The sequence below is a fragment of the Mesoplodon mirus genome, assembly GCF_964341445.2.
Source record: "Mesoplodon mirus genome assembly, chromosome: 10".
NCBI classification, from domain to species: Eukaryota; Metazoa; Chordata; class Mammalia; order Artiodactyla; family Ziphiidae; genus Mesoplodon; species Mesoplodon mirus.
This window is the reverse complement of record NC_138986.1, coordinates 26,531,024-26,548,245: the sequence shown is the minus strand read 5'-3', so window position 1 is coordinate 26,548,245 and position 17,222 is coordinate 26,531,024.

Sequence of the window (17,222 nt, the reverse complement as noted above, 5' to 3'; positions counted from 1 at the left end):
TGGGAAATATTTTGTTTCATGTATTTGTGATGTCCACTGTCTTAGTCTGTTTGGGTTGCTATAACAAAATACCACAAACTCAATAGCTTATAGACAACGGAATTGTATTTCTCATGGTCTGTAGACTAGAAGTCCAAGATCAGAGTGCCAGCATGGTCGGGTGAGGGCTACTCTTCTGGCTAGCAAGCTTCTAGTTGTTTCCTGGCATGACAGAAGAAGGAAGGATCTCTCTTTTATAAAGCACTAATCCCATTCATGAAGGCTCCACCCTCATGATTCAAGCACCTCTCAAAGTCCACACCACCTAATATCATCACCTTTGGGAGTTAGAATTTCAACATATGAATTTTGGAGGCACGCAAACATTCAGATCATAGCACTCACTATATAAAAGTCACCTTCTAATCATTGCAAGGATAAGTAAGAAATGATCGTTGCTGTTTAGGAGTTTATGGAGCATAACATTCAAATCAATTGAACATAATATTCAGTTTGGTTCAGTAAATATCTTCGTAGCAGACATCACAGGTTGGGTTACCCACGAAGTAGACTCTTGGGGGAGATTGATGTGCGAGACATGCTCTTGTATGCTCTTGGGATCGATGCCTGTGAAAGGGAGGTGGAGGGAACAGGACTGAGCAGGAGAAGATGATCTATAATGCCATCCTAACAAAGGCTTCAGCTGACCCCTTGGAGCCAGGATGGCCTTCTAGAAGTATCTTTGAATTGGCACGAGTGGCTTTACCTTCAACTCCCAGCGTTGATTAATCACTGGATACGAACCACACAGAGAGGGGACATGATTTGGGGTTGCCTGTTTCTTTAAGTAAGGCATTCTCCAAAGAGTACTGGCAGCCTAGGGTGTCTGCCAGTAGCACTCTCAGCAGCAGGGCGAGGATGGAGCTAAGTCCCCTAGTCCTGGGCAGAGCTTCACCATCAGCATCCATTGGCGGCACTGTGCTAGTCACTTGGAGACTAAAGATATTTATTAATTCACTAAATATTATTGAGTGCCACTGTGTGTATCCAACACTGCTACACACTGAGGTGTAGACCAGACATGGCCCCTGCCCTAATGGAGCTTACAGTCTACTGAGAGATTAAGCAGGTGTTAATCAAGCTATTATAAGTACTGAGCTTATAACTATTATCAAGGAGAGTCATGGATTTACAGGAGCATAAACAGGAACTTAGTCTAAGCAGGAACTTAGTCTAAGTTTTAAGGCAATTCTTTCTTTAGGTGGTTACAATTATGTTAGGACCTGAAGGATAAAAGAGGATTAGCCTGAATAAAGCTGGGGGAAGGGAGAATCACAGAGAGGTAAGAGGAAGATCAGTAAAGTAATTTAAAAATCCAATAAATAAATCTTATATAATCACACAGAAGGCGAATGAACAGTGCCAGTTCCCTTGGTAAACATCTAATGCCTAATGGCCAGAGAATATCCAAGTATACGTTGGTCCCCACTATATCCTCTGTTGAGTTTTTAAAACCAAAAAAAACCAGTGTGGGCTATGGGGTGGGTAAATCCAGGGCCAAGTGTAAAGAGAAGTGCTGCTCAGGAGCAAAGCTGCATTTTGTAGGCCACGTTCAACATGGCCTAGAGGAAGTTAAATAAAGGCCAAATAAAATAATTTAAGAAATTAAAACTATGTTGTAATAAGAACAGAGACTGGGTGTACAGCAGAAACTACACTTTTGGCTCCTGGCACTGTGCATTTCCTTCCCTTTTTCTCCAGAGCAGAAATGTCTGCCGCTTTCCCTGTAAAGAAAACAGATTGAAAAGTTTGTGGTTAAAGCATTTATTTTTTCTTTTTAAAATAAATTTATTTATTTTTTGTTTTTATTTTTGGCTGTGTTGGGTCTTTGTTGCTGTGCGCGGGCTTTCTCTAGTTGCGGCGAGTGGGGGCTACTCTTCGTCGCGGTGCGCGGGCTTCTTGTAGCAGTGGCTTCTCGTTGCGGAGCACGGGCTCTAGGCACGTGAGCTTCAGTAGTTGTGGCACGCGGGCTCAGTAGTTGTTGCACGCAAGCTCTAGAGCACAGGCTCAGTAGTTGTGGCGCATGGGCTTAGTTGCTTCGCAGCATGTGGGATCTTCCCGGGCCAGGGCTCGAAACTGTGTCCCCCTGCATTGGCAGGTGGATTCTTAACCACTGCACCACCCTGTGGCTAGGGAAGCCCCTGTGGCTAAAGCATTTAGTTCTGAATTCTGATTGTTCTATAAATTAAAGCCGATACTTCCCTACCTTCTCACACTCTACCCTTGCCTCCACACTGCCCCTTACTTAACTATGTTTTACCCATTATGTATCCACAAACACATAAGCACTGAAATTGTGGTGGTTATTACAAAGAGAAGAACAGGATTATTGGAGCATACATTCTCTCTCTCTTCCACTAGAAAGTAAGCTCCTTATTTTCTTCACTGCCATATCCCCTGCACCAGGGTAAGTGCCTATAATTCCATTAATATTTATTGAATAAATGTATGAATGGACAAAGCAAGCTTGTGGGAATGTAGCAGGTATAGTTAAACTTATGGTCGATCAAGCTATAATTGACTCACTGATGAGAATTTAGCCATGTTTGGATATCATACTGGTACCAAACCAAGTACTCTCTGTTCTTGCCCTGCACACAGCCCCCTTTTGAGGAGAGCTCTCATGCTGACATCTGATCATATCAGATCAAACCCCTGACTCAAAGGCAGTTATCCATAGACTGCAGAGTCTTCTAGTAGATGGCTTGTTTTGGAGCACTGCCTAAGATCAATGCCACATGCTAGATTATGACTGTGGCAGGCATTGTTCATTGACTGACTGCTAATAACCTTTCTCCTTGCTTCCTTCCCACTATAGAGTCTATAAAAGCTCAATAGTCACTTTCCCAACCTTCATGGCAGCTGCATAGTCATATGACATAGTTCTGGTCAACAAGACGTAAGCAGAAGTCTGAGCACGTGTGCGTGTGTGTGTGTGTGTGTGTGTGTGTGTGTGAGAGAGAGAGAGACAGACAGACAGATGCAACAAGAGAGCTTGCTGGCTTTGACCCTTCTCTAATCTTCCTGCCTTAAACGTAGGCACATGATGCCTGGATCTACAGCTGCTATCTTGCAACCATGAGGAAACACGATTAAGGATGAAAAACCAACAGCTAAAAATGGAAGAATAGAAAAATAGAGAACCTGAGATACTGATGTTTGCATTGAGCAGCTGAGCCGATATCTGCAATCACCTACCTCTGGACTTTTGTCATAGGAGGAAAAATAAAGCCCTATTGATTCAAGCCATTGCCAGTTTGGTTTTCTGTTAATTAAGTTGACATTTTTTCTCACTCAGGGTCAGACCAACCTAAACAAATTCTCTTTCAGAGAGCTGGGATGTAAACCTCAATGGAAGGAAGGTTGGCTGAGGGGGGCAGGGAGGGGGAGGGAAGAAAGAAAAAAGAAGAAACAAGAAACTCAGGGACAGAACGTAGAACACTAGAATAGTAGGCAAAGAAGATCCCTTGTTGAGGGGAGAACAAGAGGCCCAAGTCTTGGAGCTGCAGCAGCAGCCAGAGGCTTCATAGCACTGCTGTGTACCCTGAAGAGTGCCCTCCCAGTGTGGTCCCTAAGGACCAGCTTCAATGGTGATTGTTTCCTCTTTTGACTTTCCCATACATTTGCACCAAAATTCCTTGTCACTCAAGGTAATCAGAGTGTCTCTGTCCCTTGCAACTAAAAGAACCCACCTAACATAATTTCTAGCCATGTGTGGTCAGTTCCATAAAGGACAGCTATCGTGTTCTTTTAGAAAACATTTCTCAATATCACACAAAACACTGGGCTGGATAAACTGTTGCTGAGCAAGAATGAAGCAGTGTCAAGAAGCATGCAATTTGTCTTCAGTGCTTCGCACTTCCTCTTTCAGAGCTTCGCACTTCCTCTTTCAGAGCTTCTTCCTCTCAAAGTGCTTTCCCACATCACACCAATGCCCTCTTGCTGCTTTTCAGCTACCGAGAGTCCTCCTTTGAGAATACCTAGCACTGCCCTGGGTCACAAGGCTTCAGCTTAAGGTTTCTCTCCACTTTAATCTTTGATCAACATTTAGATAAATGGTTCTGTAATCTGCAGGCGGATGCTTTTAGCTGGCTCTGAGGAAAGATGAATAAACAGATCAATTTATAGATATCAGCATTTTGAAAGCCATTTTTGGGTTAACACTCCTATATATTTTAGCATTATAACTTTCTAACTAGCATAACAATGAATTTACAACCGTGACATTGGAGGTCTTGACAAAAACCGAGAGTAACATATTTTACTCTGAAAGAGGGGTCTTTTAGGTACCTTTAAAAGTATAGGACAACCCACTTTCCAAAGGACAGGGCACACCTAATACTAGTTACTGCAAACCAGCAGCTCATGGACTAAAGTCAGCCTATAGACATGTTTTGTTCGGTTAGCAGAGATAATTGTATTTTCATTGGCTCTAGGTAGAGTATAGATTCCTTTTAAGTTTTTGATATTTCTATTTATTAATATTATCCTGTACACCAATACTGGGTTTCTAGAGCAGAGCAGATTATTCTTATTTTTTTTTCTTTTGCGGTACGCAGGCCTCTCACTGTTGTGGCCTCTCCTGTTGCAGAGCACAGGCTCCGGATGCGCAGGCTCAGCGGCCATGGCTCACGGGCCCAGCCGCTCCGCGGCATGTGGGATCTTCCCGGACCGGGGCACGAACCCGTGTCCCCTGCATCGGCAGGCGGACTCTCAACCACTGCGCCACCAGGGAAGCCCCAGAGCAGATTACTATTTACTTACAGCAAGTAATCATCCCGTATCCCCTTTGTCCGAATTCTTATCCCTGAGCCATACGATGTCATGTTACTTGTAACAGTGTCTCCTGTAGGTGAGCAAATCACTCTCCCCAAAATCAACCTACACATTTATATATCTCTCCCTTTCTGAGAGAAAAAGTGAAATCTTTTGCTCCCTCTTGTGAACAAATTCTCCTTGAGGACACAGAGGAGACGGATCCTGGGTTCTTACCCTTTGGGATGTGAATACATTTATCCACATACAAGATAAGACTAGAGTCTCCAGCTTTACATCATAGAAGATGTCTGCATGGTCCTATGGGGGTGGGGTTGAGGTGGGGTGGGTGCGTGAGGGGCTTTCATTGCTCTTTGACTCTAAAGAAAACAAAAAGCTCTAGGTAAATCTCTCTGGAATTCTCATTAGGCAATCACTCATAAATTCACCGTCCAGTCTTGTTCTTTTAGCTCAGATCCCAACTGTCAGTAAAATTTGCTCAGAAAATCATAACATGAAACATAAAAACATAAAACATAAAAATTTTCTCTACAGCCTCCCATTCCCCAGTTGAACCACAAGCCCACTGTCTCATTCACTTCACACATTGCTTGATTTATGCTACTTTCTGGGTTCTTGTAGGCATTTGAGTTTGGGACCTCTACTTCATATCATTCTTTAATTTAAATTAACCCTTAATGAAAGCTTTCCACGAAGCTATCATGATCAATACTTTGATCAAAGAATGTATATGTCCTACCATCCAGACCTCTAAAAAGAGAATTGAAATACATTAAGTTTGTGTGAAAGAAGAATTCATAATATGATATTTTGGACTAGAAATCAAATCAAAATAAGAAGATAATTTCTTACTACTTGCTACAGACTGAATATCTGTGTCCCCCTCACCCCAACAATTCATATGTTAAATCCTAACTCCTAATGTGATGGCATTAGGAGGTGGGCCCTTTGGGGGGTGATTAGGTCATGAGGTGGAGCCCTCATGAATGGCATTAGTGCCCTTATAAGAGAAACCCCAGAGAACACACTTGTCCCAGAAGATGACAGTCTATGAGCCAGGAAGAGGACCCACACTAATTCTGCTGACACTTTGGTCTTGGACTTCCCAGCCTCCAAAACTGTGAGAAATAAATTTCTGTTGTTTATAAGCCACCCAGTCTATGGTATTCTGTTACAGCAGCCTGAACAGACTAAGATATCCCTCCAAAGTATGTAGAGAACAATTTTATCTACATGGAAATTTATCATGTGGAAGTGTGTTAATCTTGTTACAGAATCCAGGCTGCTGGTTCGGAGTGGGCAAGACAGTCTTTTCTTCAGTCAGTTCATCATCAGACATTTTATGAGAGAGACAGTACAGTGCAATGGTCAAGCATGAAGCCCCTGAAGCTGCTCTGCCCGGGTTCATCACCATTGAATAACCCATGTGGTCTTGGTCAGGTTACTTATCTTCTCTGTGCCTCAGTTTCATTACCTGTAAAGTGGAGATAGAATAATGTATACCACATAGGATCATTGTGAAGGTTAAATGAGATAGTTTTGAACGTTGCTTAGCCCCAGGCCTGACAGGAAAGTAGATAAATGTTAGCTGTATTATAATTTGCTCAATACCCCCCAACACATTGATATAGATAAGAATAAGCTATCATTCCTTTTCTGAAGGAACTTATTTTACAAGAGAGAAGGGGGGGAGTTGTAAACTAAAAATGGTATCACAGCTTTATTTGTCTTGTAATAGAAGTCTGTGCCAGCTCTAGGGAGAACACGGCAGGGAGTGCTCAGTTCTACTCAAAGTGGTGGAGAATAATCAGGAAATTCTTTACAAGAGGCAGGTATCTTTGAACTAAATTTTGAAACCAGTTTTTACTCTTACCTTGGTCTCCTAGCTGCCACCAAATAGTGGCAGACAAAAGAAAATAGAAAATTTCAACAGTACGTTTTTTCCTATTGACTACTAAGAAATGACTATCTTTGATGAAAAAAATGTTCATAAATTTTATGATACAAGTACCAAATCTGCTTGCATTTCCCCTGTTTTTGCCTTCTATAGCTCCTGAACTACAGACCCACAAACTCTGCACCTCTACCACTCTCCATTCCTTAGTCATTCATGTCAGATTTAAGAACGTTCGCAGTCAGGTAGAAGACCATAAGAACTTGGTTTTCTATTCTGAGGTATAATTGACATATAAAATTTTATTAGTTTCAGTTGTAAAACATGATTCAACATTTGTATACATTGTGAAATGATCACCACAATGTCTAGTTAACATCTAACATCACACATAATTACATTTTTTTCTTGTGATAAGCACTTTTAAGAGCTACTCTCTTAGCAACTTGAAAATATGCAATACAGTATTATTTAAATTTTTTTTTTTGTTGGCTGCACAGTGTGATGCGGAATCTTAGTTCCCCCACCAGGGATCGAACCTGAGCCCCGTGCATTGGGAGCGCGGAGTCTTAACCACTGGACTACAAGGGAAGTCCCTTTGTAACTTTTTTTTTTTTTTTTACAATACAGTACTATTAACTAGAGTCACCATGCTGTACATTACATCTTCATGACTTACTTATTTTATAACTGGAAGTTTGAAGTTTGTACCTTTTGAAACCCTTCACCCATTTCACCCACCTCCACCTCCCACCTCTGGCAACCCTTCAGTTTGTTCTGTATCTATGAAGGAGCTTGCTTATTAAAATCAAGATGTAATGAAGTTAACACTTATCTCTTAGGCCAAAAGAGGGAGGAACAATTTAATTGTGACCTAAGTGAAGATATTAGCATAATTTAAAAAAAACTGCATCAGAAGAGGAATGGTTATGATGGAAACACAGAAAAAAAGTGGAGTTCAGGAAGGTAAAACTGTTAAGTGTGTCCCCAGCAGAGTCCCAGAGAGAGATGTCATTTCCTGATTGTGCACGTATGTAGTCCCTTTGTCAGAGAATACGGCAGTTAATTAAGAGTGTGGTAAACCAGACTGCCTGGGCTCAGATCCCAGCCCCATTATTTAATAACTTTGTACATTTGAGTAGGTTATTATACCTCTCTGTGCCTCAATTTTCTTGTCTGTGAGATGTGGATACTCATCTCAGTAGGGCAGATGTGAGGATTCAGTGAATGGGGGTAAGAGTATTACCCTGTGCCTGGCACAGAGAAAGTGCTTGAGAAATCATAGCTAGTATTTCTCTTTCCTTAGCATCATCTGGTCACAGTTTCATCATCTTTCCTCTGTCCCCAAATCCCAGCACACTCTATATAAAAGCCCATTCCATTTTGACATTTCTGACATTAACTTTGGTTATTTAGTGGGGCTGAAGCTGAGACTTTGGCTAGTGGTATTAGGTGTGATGGAAGAGATTTTCACATACTAGTGTATGTGGAAGTCATTCTGGCTTATGCATGATTTGGCTTGAATTTTATGCTAACTAGAACAGCCTGTCTTATGGCCTGTCAAACATGCATTATACATCTGCATTAACCATTAAAGACAAGAATGTATTTAAAAATCAAAAATGGAGTAAACATGGTCCAGGCATCCAAAATAGAGCAAGGTGGCCATTGTGAATATAGTTTCAGGCATGTTCCTGCATCACTGAGAACCTGAATTTTCTGAGCTGTATCAAACTCAAAGACAACATCAGCCGTTCTCAAAACAATACCTGCTAACAGCTTCCAGCTGCAACCTTATGGTCTCAAGGTAACTATGCAACGAGTTCGGATTCCAACTAATCCTTGCATAACAATCACCCTTATTTCTTGCCAGCTCCAGCAGGTTTTGCCTTTATAAGACTCCCCCATTTTGTGGTCCAGCAGAACACAATTCAAGTGCTTCTTGAACCTGTGTCTCCCAGGCTATATAGTTCTCAGTTTGGCTCAAATAAAACTCTTTTCTATTCCTGTTATAGATTGTTTATTATTTCTGTCAACAGTTGAAAGCCTGCTAAAACCCCTCAGAGTACATGGAACAAACAAGCTGAGGATGGTCATGGAATATTGGGGATTTGCTGACTGTCATGAAATGTTCAGGAGGCTTAAACAGGTGCTAGGCCATATGCTCTGATTATTTTTTTTAATTAATTAATTTATTTTTGGCCGCCTTGGGTCTTCATTGCTGCGTGCAGGCTTGCCCTAGTTGTGGCGAGCAGGGGCTACTCCTTGTAGCAGTGCACGTGCTTCTCACTGCGGTGGGTTCTCTTGTTGCAGAGCATGGGCCCTAGGCTCAGCAGCTGTGGTGCACAGGCTCAGTAGTTGTGGCCCACGGGCTTAGTTGCTCCGTGGCATGTGGGATCTTTCCGGACCAGGGCTCGAACCCGTGTCCCCTTCATTGGCAGGCAGATTCTTAACCACTGCGCCACCATGGAAACACTGATTTTTTTTTAATATGTATGTTTTACTAAATCACCTTGCTATACACCTGAAACTAACACAATATTATATTCATTCATTTATTTATTTTTTGGCTGCATCAGGTCTTAGCTGCGGCATGCAGGTTCTTTCATTGCTGTTGTCGGGCTTCTCTCTAGTTGTGGCGTGTGGGCTTCAGAGCATGCAGGCTCTGTAGCTGTTGCACATGGGCGTAGTTGCCCCGTGGCATGTGGGATCTTAGTTCCCCGAGCAGGGATCGAACTGGCGTCCCCTGCATTGCAAGATGGATTCTTAACCACTGGACCACCAGGGAAGTCCCTGTATCCTCTGATTTAAATGGGACTGGGAACCTCTTGAGATGACCTTGAACCCTGCCTGCAACTGGGACTCAGGAACATAGACCCTGATATGAAGGACCGAAGAGGTGAGAAGCAGGCCTCTGAGAGAAAATCACCATGAGAGAGAAGGCTGGCAGGAGGACCCATGATAGGCCACAGGGCCGGACAATTAGTGAGGGCCTCATTCAGTGAGATGAACGTCTTAATAGAATAGTGACTGACCTCCCACTACAAGAAGGAATTCTGCCAGTGACAGCCTTCAGACTTGAACTGCAACATTGGCTCCTGGGTCTCCAGCCTGCCAGCCCACCCTGCAGATTTTAGATTTGCCAGCCTCCATAATAATATGAGTTAATTCCTTAAAATACATCTTGCTTGGCTTATGCAGTCATGCTGAGTGTTTCACTCATTTAGTTGGTTATTTATAGACTATGCTGAACAGCCTTTCTGACCAAGTCAGGGAGAGTGTGGGGATCTGCTCTGAACGCTGTGGCTGTCCTTACAACACCTCTTCAAGCCCTTCCCTGCTCCATAGCAGTCATGGGTTTTGGGTTGAGTTGCCCCAGCCGTACATTCTAGGCCCTCCTCAATTATTCAGGGCAATTTGCCTTCTCAAGGTCCATCAACTTAAATGTAAATCTCATCCAAAAACCCTCTCTCAGAAACATCCAGAATAATGTTTGACCAACTATCTCAGCACTGTGACCCAACCAAGCTGACACATAAAATTAACCATAGATACTAAATGTAAAGTTAGACTCTGAGCACTTTCTCAGGATAATACAATTCACTGGCTCATAGGTTTTTCCTACTCACGCAGGTATTGGTTTGTGATATGGAGAGAACTGGGTCTTGCTATTGCAGTTTGGGGGGTCTTTGTCTCCAAGCTGGCTAAGGAAGAGGGTAGGGACTGGCATAAAACCAAATTCCCAGAAGCAGTCCTGGGAGAGTCAGAAAAGGCCTAACTTCCTAGCTACACTGTTGAACTTGGACCTGACTACCTGTGAGAAGCAAAACATCCAGAAAAAGGCAAATTAGTAGAATCTGCTTCGGGAAGAAGACAATTGGTGTCCACTACAGTTTTCACATACGTGCTGGGCATGGTACCTCAAGAAAATTGGAAATCTGAGATGGAGGCAAAATTAAGGAGGTGAATAGTATCCTGATCTTGACTTGCAGGACCTGGGCCGAATTTCTGACTGGGTGAGGATGCAGGTAAAACCCCCGATCCTTAAAATTTTCAGAATAGTTTCATTATAAAATGATTATTGTAATGATGACTGTATTACATTTAAGTTATTTTTTGTCTTTTTTAAGTAAAAAAATGAAAATAGAGAAATAACAATTTTTGATGGTAAAAATTGTTGTCATTTTCTCTGTCGAAAAAAATTAGAGCCTAGAAGTTTATATAGCTATAGCGAGGCGTTTCCTTTTTCGAAGGTGTTAAATTCTAATCATTACTTCATCATCACTTCAAAAGATTTGTTTTCAACTCTGTGGTTGAAAATGTGTGTGTTAATGTGTCAGCAGTGAAGAGGACCTGGGGACTTGGTTGAGCCCCACAACTGTAGTTTTTAACTAGATCACTCACTGTACACACTGCTTTAGTCCAGATTTACGTGAACGAACACTTCTATTTTACATGGAAGATTTTGGGACAACAACAACAACAAATGGACCGCGCATACAATGTATTTTTAAAAGGTGAAGATTTGGATTTAAAAATCTGTAAACCCAGTGTGGTTTGGAGGTTAGGAAATGAGAAAGAGTAAAACATCTAAAGACGTTTGAAGAGCCTAGACTTGCCACTAGCTACTGTGGCCGCTGAGCACTTTTAATGTGGCTTGTCCAAATAGAGATGTACAAAATGCTTACCGGATGTGGGAGACTTAGTACAAAAAAAAAAAAAGTAGGACATATCATTAATATTCTTTTAATTTTAATGATATGTTGAGCAATCATAAATTTTGAATATATTGGGTTAAATAAAATATATTATCAAAGCTAATTTCATCTGCCTCTTTATACTTTTTTATGCTTATTTAATGTATCTATTAGAGAATTTCAAATCACATAGGTGGCTCACATGAACATCTCCCAAGCTAGAAAATGATGTCCTTCATTTCTGCCATTTTCTTTACATACCTGTGGTCACCATGTCGGTCTCAGGCTCTTTTGCTTGGTTACTGTTGAGGTTTAAAAACAAGTAAGCAGAGAGAGGAGAAAAATAGCCTCCAAGTTCTTCTTTTCCCTTCCCTCTTTTCATGAACAGTCTTACTATTACGTTTCTTACCTGCCACAGACGTAACTAATTCTAACAACTTTTTGTTAAAAATTAATTTTATTTCCCAACAGTGTAGTTTGCTTTCCCTACCATGTTCTTAACTGACTCCCTCTGTATAGGTGCTGATACATATACTTCACAAGGTAGTTTTTCAAAAATCCTTTCCTGTTAGTGTTTGGGTGTGGCCTTAATTAGACAAACCTAACATTCATCACTCTTTTCTTCTAGTTTTGCTTGGCTGTTCTCATCCTCCTCCAGCATTTTACCCATTTGCAAGAAAGTGCTATGAAAGGTGAACTTACTCCTTGCCAGGAAGGAAGAACAATGCATTTTCTCGCCAGTAGAAACACATAGATGAGTCATGTTCACAGCGTAATTCTTTCCTGCATATGTATGTTACTTAAACATTTTCTTGCCAGCCTTTAAATGCTTTTTTTTGTGTATTTAGTATCATCTGTGAGAATCTGAAGGACTAGTTAGCATTAAGGTCTGAGCTGTTATTTTTCTTACTTTACTTGCTGTAATGGGATGAATGAAGTCTCTACTGAGAAAATGATGAATTGGACAACGTTATGTTTGGGCATAGTTTTATGAAGACTTGGCCACTGTTACTCTTTAATCTTGTTACTAATTGAAGCATCCTCCATACACTATACCTTGGGACCACACGGACTCTTACACTTGAACTTAATATAGTATAAGTTTGACATAAAGCACACTGATTAATTAAAGGCAGTTCTCTTTAAGGTTTTATTTCTGGCTACTGGAACTCACTAATGTTTACTTTGATGATTCTGTGTAGAGGAATCTAACTTTGAATGACTGATTTTGACTCCTAGCTTAGGCAATTTGCATAGAAAATTCTACAGTTATATGCCAAGGTAAATTTGTTCTATGTTCTTTTAGACTCCCAATCAATTTAAAAATGTACTATATCGTGAGTTTTCTTTTTTTGTTTTATATCTGTATTATCTCAACCAGAAATGTATATAGTTTCTTAATCCTTATATTGACCTTTACTCTCTGCTCTAGACTATAAATTTGAAATCAAATGTTTAATAAATTAAGGCTCTAGAATGGGCTACTTACTGGTTCCAGAATTTTTGTATTAGAAAATCTAAAGAATGTTCAGCCTAAAATCTAGAATTAGATCTTCCTTCCCCTGCCCTTTATCTCTTCCTGTCCTTTCTTTCTCTTCTCTTTGTTTCCTTTCTTCCTTTCTTCTTCCCTCCCTCCTTCCCTCTCTCCCTTTCCTTCCTCCCTTCCTTCCTTCCTTCCTCCTCTCATTCTTATATTCTTTCCTTTCTATAAATACTTACTATGTGCCAGTCACTGTTCTAGGTACTAGGGATAAAGCAGTGAATATAACGAAGTACTTGCCCTTATGGAACTTCCTTTCGAAAATTAGGTTTATGGAGGTATTATTTACGTGCAGTAAAATTCCCCACTTTTAGGTGTACAGTTCTATGATTTTTGATAAACCTATACACTCATGTAACTAGCACAACAATCAAGTTACAGTAATTTTTCCATCACCGAAAAAGTGTCCTCAGGGTCCTTTGTAGTCAGACCCTCCAACTACCACCAGTCCCTGGTAAACAGGAATCTGTTTTCTCTCTCTTTAGTTTAACATTTTCCTGAATGTCATATAAATGGAATCATGTGGTATGTAGCCTTTTGTGTCTGGCTTTTTCTACTTAGCATAATGCCTTTGAGATTCATCCATGTTGTTGCAGGCATCAGGAGTTTGTTCTTTTTATTCCTGAGTAGAATTCCATTTTATGGATGTACAACAATTTGTTTATCTGTTCACCATTTGATGGCCATTTGCGTTGTTTCCAGTTTTGGGTGATTATGAATAAAGCTGCTGTAAATATTCACTTATGAGTTTTTTTTTTACCTACTTTATGGGTGTATGTGAATATATGTTTTAGTTTCTTTTGGGTAAATACCTAGGAGTGGGACTGGTGGGTCCTATTTTAAGTATTTAACTTTATAAGAAACTGCCAAACTATTTTCCAAAGTGCCCAAATGGTTTTGCATTCCCACAGGAAGTGAATGAGAGTCCCAGCTGCTTCTTGTCTCTGCCAATATTTGGTGCTGTAAGGTTGGCTTTGTTTTTGTTTTAATTTTACTTTAATCATTCTACTAGGTGTGTGAGCTTTTTTTTTTATTATTATTGGAAAGCATCAGTCCTTTGCCCAGCTTAATCTGCGTTGGTATTTTTTAATCTCCCACATTTCTTGGTAGATTTAAGAGAATCCATCAAATTTTGGCAAAGAGAGGGGCCCAACCATTCTACTGGTGGTTCAAACTGTGGCTTCTTTTCTGTGGGGTCCAGGCAGACCTTTTCCATTCACAGGTTCATCGGGCTCTGCTGGGTATCTGGAAGGCATGTTCGTGCATTGGAGTGGGGAAGTGGGTGAGAAAAATCTCTTATTAGTATGTTTCTGACGACAGCCAAAGAGCTTGGGGAATCCCTGAGAAGAGCTTTGTTCCAGGATGACTTATCAGGATGGACTGCTGGTGAGGAGACTGGAAATCAGGAGGTAGTGTAGGAGGGGACTCAGGAACACAGTCCTGAGGTCACAGGGACCTGAATTAGGTTGTAGTATTAGTAAAGGCTGGATAGGATATTTTTTTTTAAAAAAAAGGATGGATAGGATAAAAGTATAATCTAAATTAAAAGCTGAATATTGGAGTGAGGATAATAAGGTGTTGATATGCTTGAAGTTTCACATTTAAAGAATAAGAAAAAGGATTCCAATATTAAAGAGAAACAGCATTTTACAGAGTCCTCATCTTACTAAATCCAGTGGTCAGGAAATCCTCCAGGTGCGTTTTACTTAAGTTATCACCAGCATTGACGTAGGTCAATTGACGCACCAGATACCCCTTTCTTCCCTTAACCTTAAGATACTACTCCTTCTTGAATCCCCTTCTGCAACACTGCCTGCTCTTTCTCATTCTCCTTTGTTGATTCCTCCTTATCTCTTCCACCTCTGAATATTTATATCTCTAGCCTGAACCTTTTTCTTGAACCCAACTTGCATATCTAACTACCTACCTAACACTGCTGTCCTGGTGTCTAATAGGCGTCTCAAATGTAACATCTCCACAGCCAAACTCCTGGCCTCCATAATCCCAAACCTGTGTCCCCCTGCAGGCTTCCTCTTTTCTTCTAAACGCTCAGTCTCCAAACCTAGAGATCAGCCTTGACTTCTCTTTCTCTCACATGTCCATCACCTCCATCAGCATTTGCTTTTGGCTTTACTTTCAAAACATGCCCAGCATCTGACCATTTCTATCTGCCTCTGCTTACTACCACCCTAGGCCAAGTCACCTACTCTTTAAGCCTATTTTCCTCACCTGTGAAACAGAGATAATAACAATAACAATAACAACAACAATGTCTTTTTCATAGAATTCCACAAAGAATAAATCAGTACAGTATCTTGCACACAGTAAGCACTAAATAACTGTTATTTATTATTTCTGTAACTTACAGAAACAGGTATTCCCCATCAGAAAGCACATAAAGGTACATTTCAAAAAAACTGTCCCTTTTCCCTGGTCCCTACTTTGGATCTACAATTTTCAGTTGCTCTCTTTTAAGGATCTGACTGTTTACACTGTGACAGTTTGTGGTTTGGCTGAGGGAAGTTGCACAATGTACTCTATTTATGCTGACCATTTAAAAAGTTTCTCTGTTGTTACAGGGAATTGAATAGTTCTGAATAACCTAAAACATGGCTTAAAACTGGGAATTTGGGGGTTACTGAGAAGAGCTCTAACCTTTCTAAATTGTTGTTCAGCAGTTCTTTCTGCTTAGGGTAGAATGGGCAATGCTTTCCTTGGGCAGCCCATTCTTCTGATTGTAGAGAATAGAACATGTGGTATTTCTTGTCTCCTTTATTTTGCCTCTAAAGTGAGGCTTCTAATCCTTACACTGGATGTCCCTTTATTAAAAACTGGAAGATGGTTTTATTATCTATTATTTGATATAGAAACTTTTTTAGGGAGAACTTTTTTTTTTGTAATTAACCATAGTTATCGAGAAAGAGAAGCTATACATTGTCTTATTCAAACTCCCTTAACCTTTTCATCCCGAAGATATGAGGTTTAGATTTTGTAAAGATGTCCCACATAAATGTTCTGTTGGCCACTAAAAAAGTCTTTATTATTGACTCATTATCCTTAGGATATAGGTTGTTTTTCTGGTCATGATTTTTAAACATACAAAAAAGAATGTTCACACAAATTTTCTCTCAGTTCTTCATGTGAAAAGTGACCTCCTATTAGAGGCTGACCAGGATGTGAGACACAAACTCTAGCCACTGAAAGGAAAGCTAACTGGCGATGAAAGCAGTCTGTATCTAGCTGGAGACAACAATGTAGGGCTGTGTTCACTCTAACAGCATCTAATGTGTGGTAGTCAAATATTTGAGGGGACAAACCATAGAACTATGTTGGCTTCTCGGAAGTTCTGTTTGCTTGTGGATTGTCTTGACTGGCTGTGACAGTTGCTGTCACCGTGTATTTGCTAGAATTGTACCAGCTCAGTGCTGGGAATATGCATATATTAAAATGAGGAGATACCAGAATCAGCTGAGCATTGGTTCATGGTCCAAATGAGGAGTCATCATATTAGAGCTAAGATTCAGATATGAACTTTACATTTTTCCTATTAGGAATTTCTAAGGAAATCATAAAACTTTAAGCCTGAACATGATTATTTTTCTTTCTTTCTTTCTCTTTCTTTCTTTCTTTCTTTCTTTCTTTCTTTCTTTCTTTCTTTCTTTCTTTCTTTTTATTTTTTTATTTTTAGGGAGTGAACCCGGGCCCTCGGCAGTGAGCGTACAGAGTCCTAACCACTGGACTGCCAGGGGATTCCAGCATGATTATTTTTCTGATTGAAAAATATAATTAGAACAAGAATCAAAGAAATATAGATGCTTAAATATAAAGAACATTTCTGTTTCATAAACACTGGTTCTTCATTCATTCTTCACTGAAAAAAAAAAGTCTTTAGTTTCTCTCCAAACCTCAGTGCTTCATGCCACAAACTCTCTCATGTTATGCATGTTTCAGAGCTTTGAGAGTTTGACTTAATTTGTGAGTCAGAATACCTAACATTCTTCTTGCAACTTTCTGACTGAGTATTAAAATTCTTGCCAGTTTTTCCAGCCTTTCCTCAAGGTAATTCTCAGAGGTTCTCATTCCCTTTCATTGAGATTTCTTTTTTCCTTCCTTCCATAGAGATTGCATCTTCCTATGAAGGGCTTTACTCTTGCCTGGATGAGCCTTATAGATATTGTTTAACTAATCAGGAAATTCTATCTTCTCTCGACCTCAACTCCAGCTTTATTGTTTTTCTAGTGTATATTCAACAGTCTCTTCACATCCACCCTTCTCA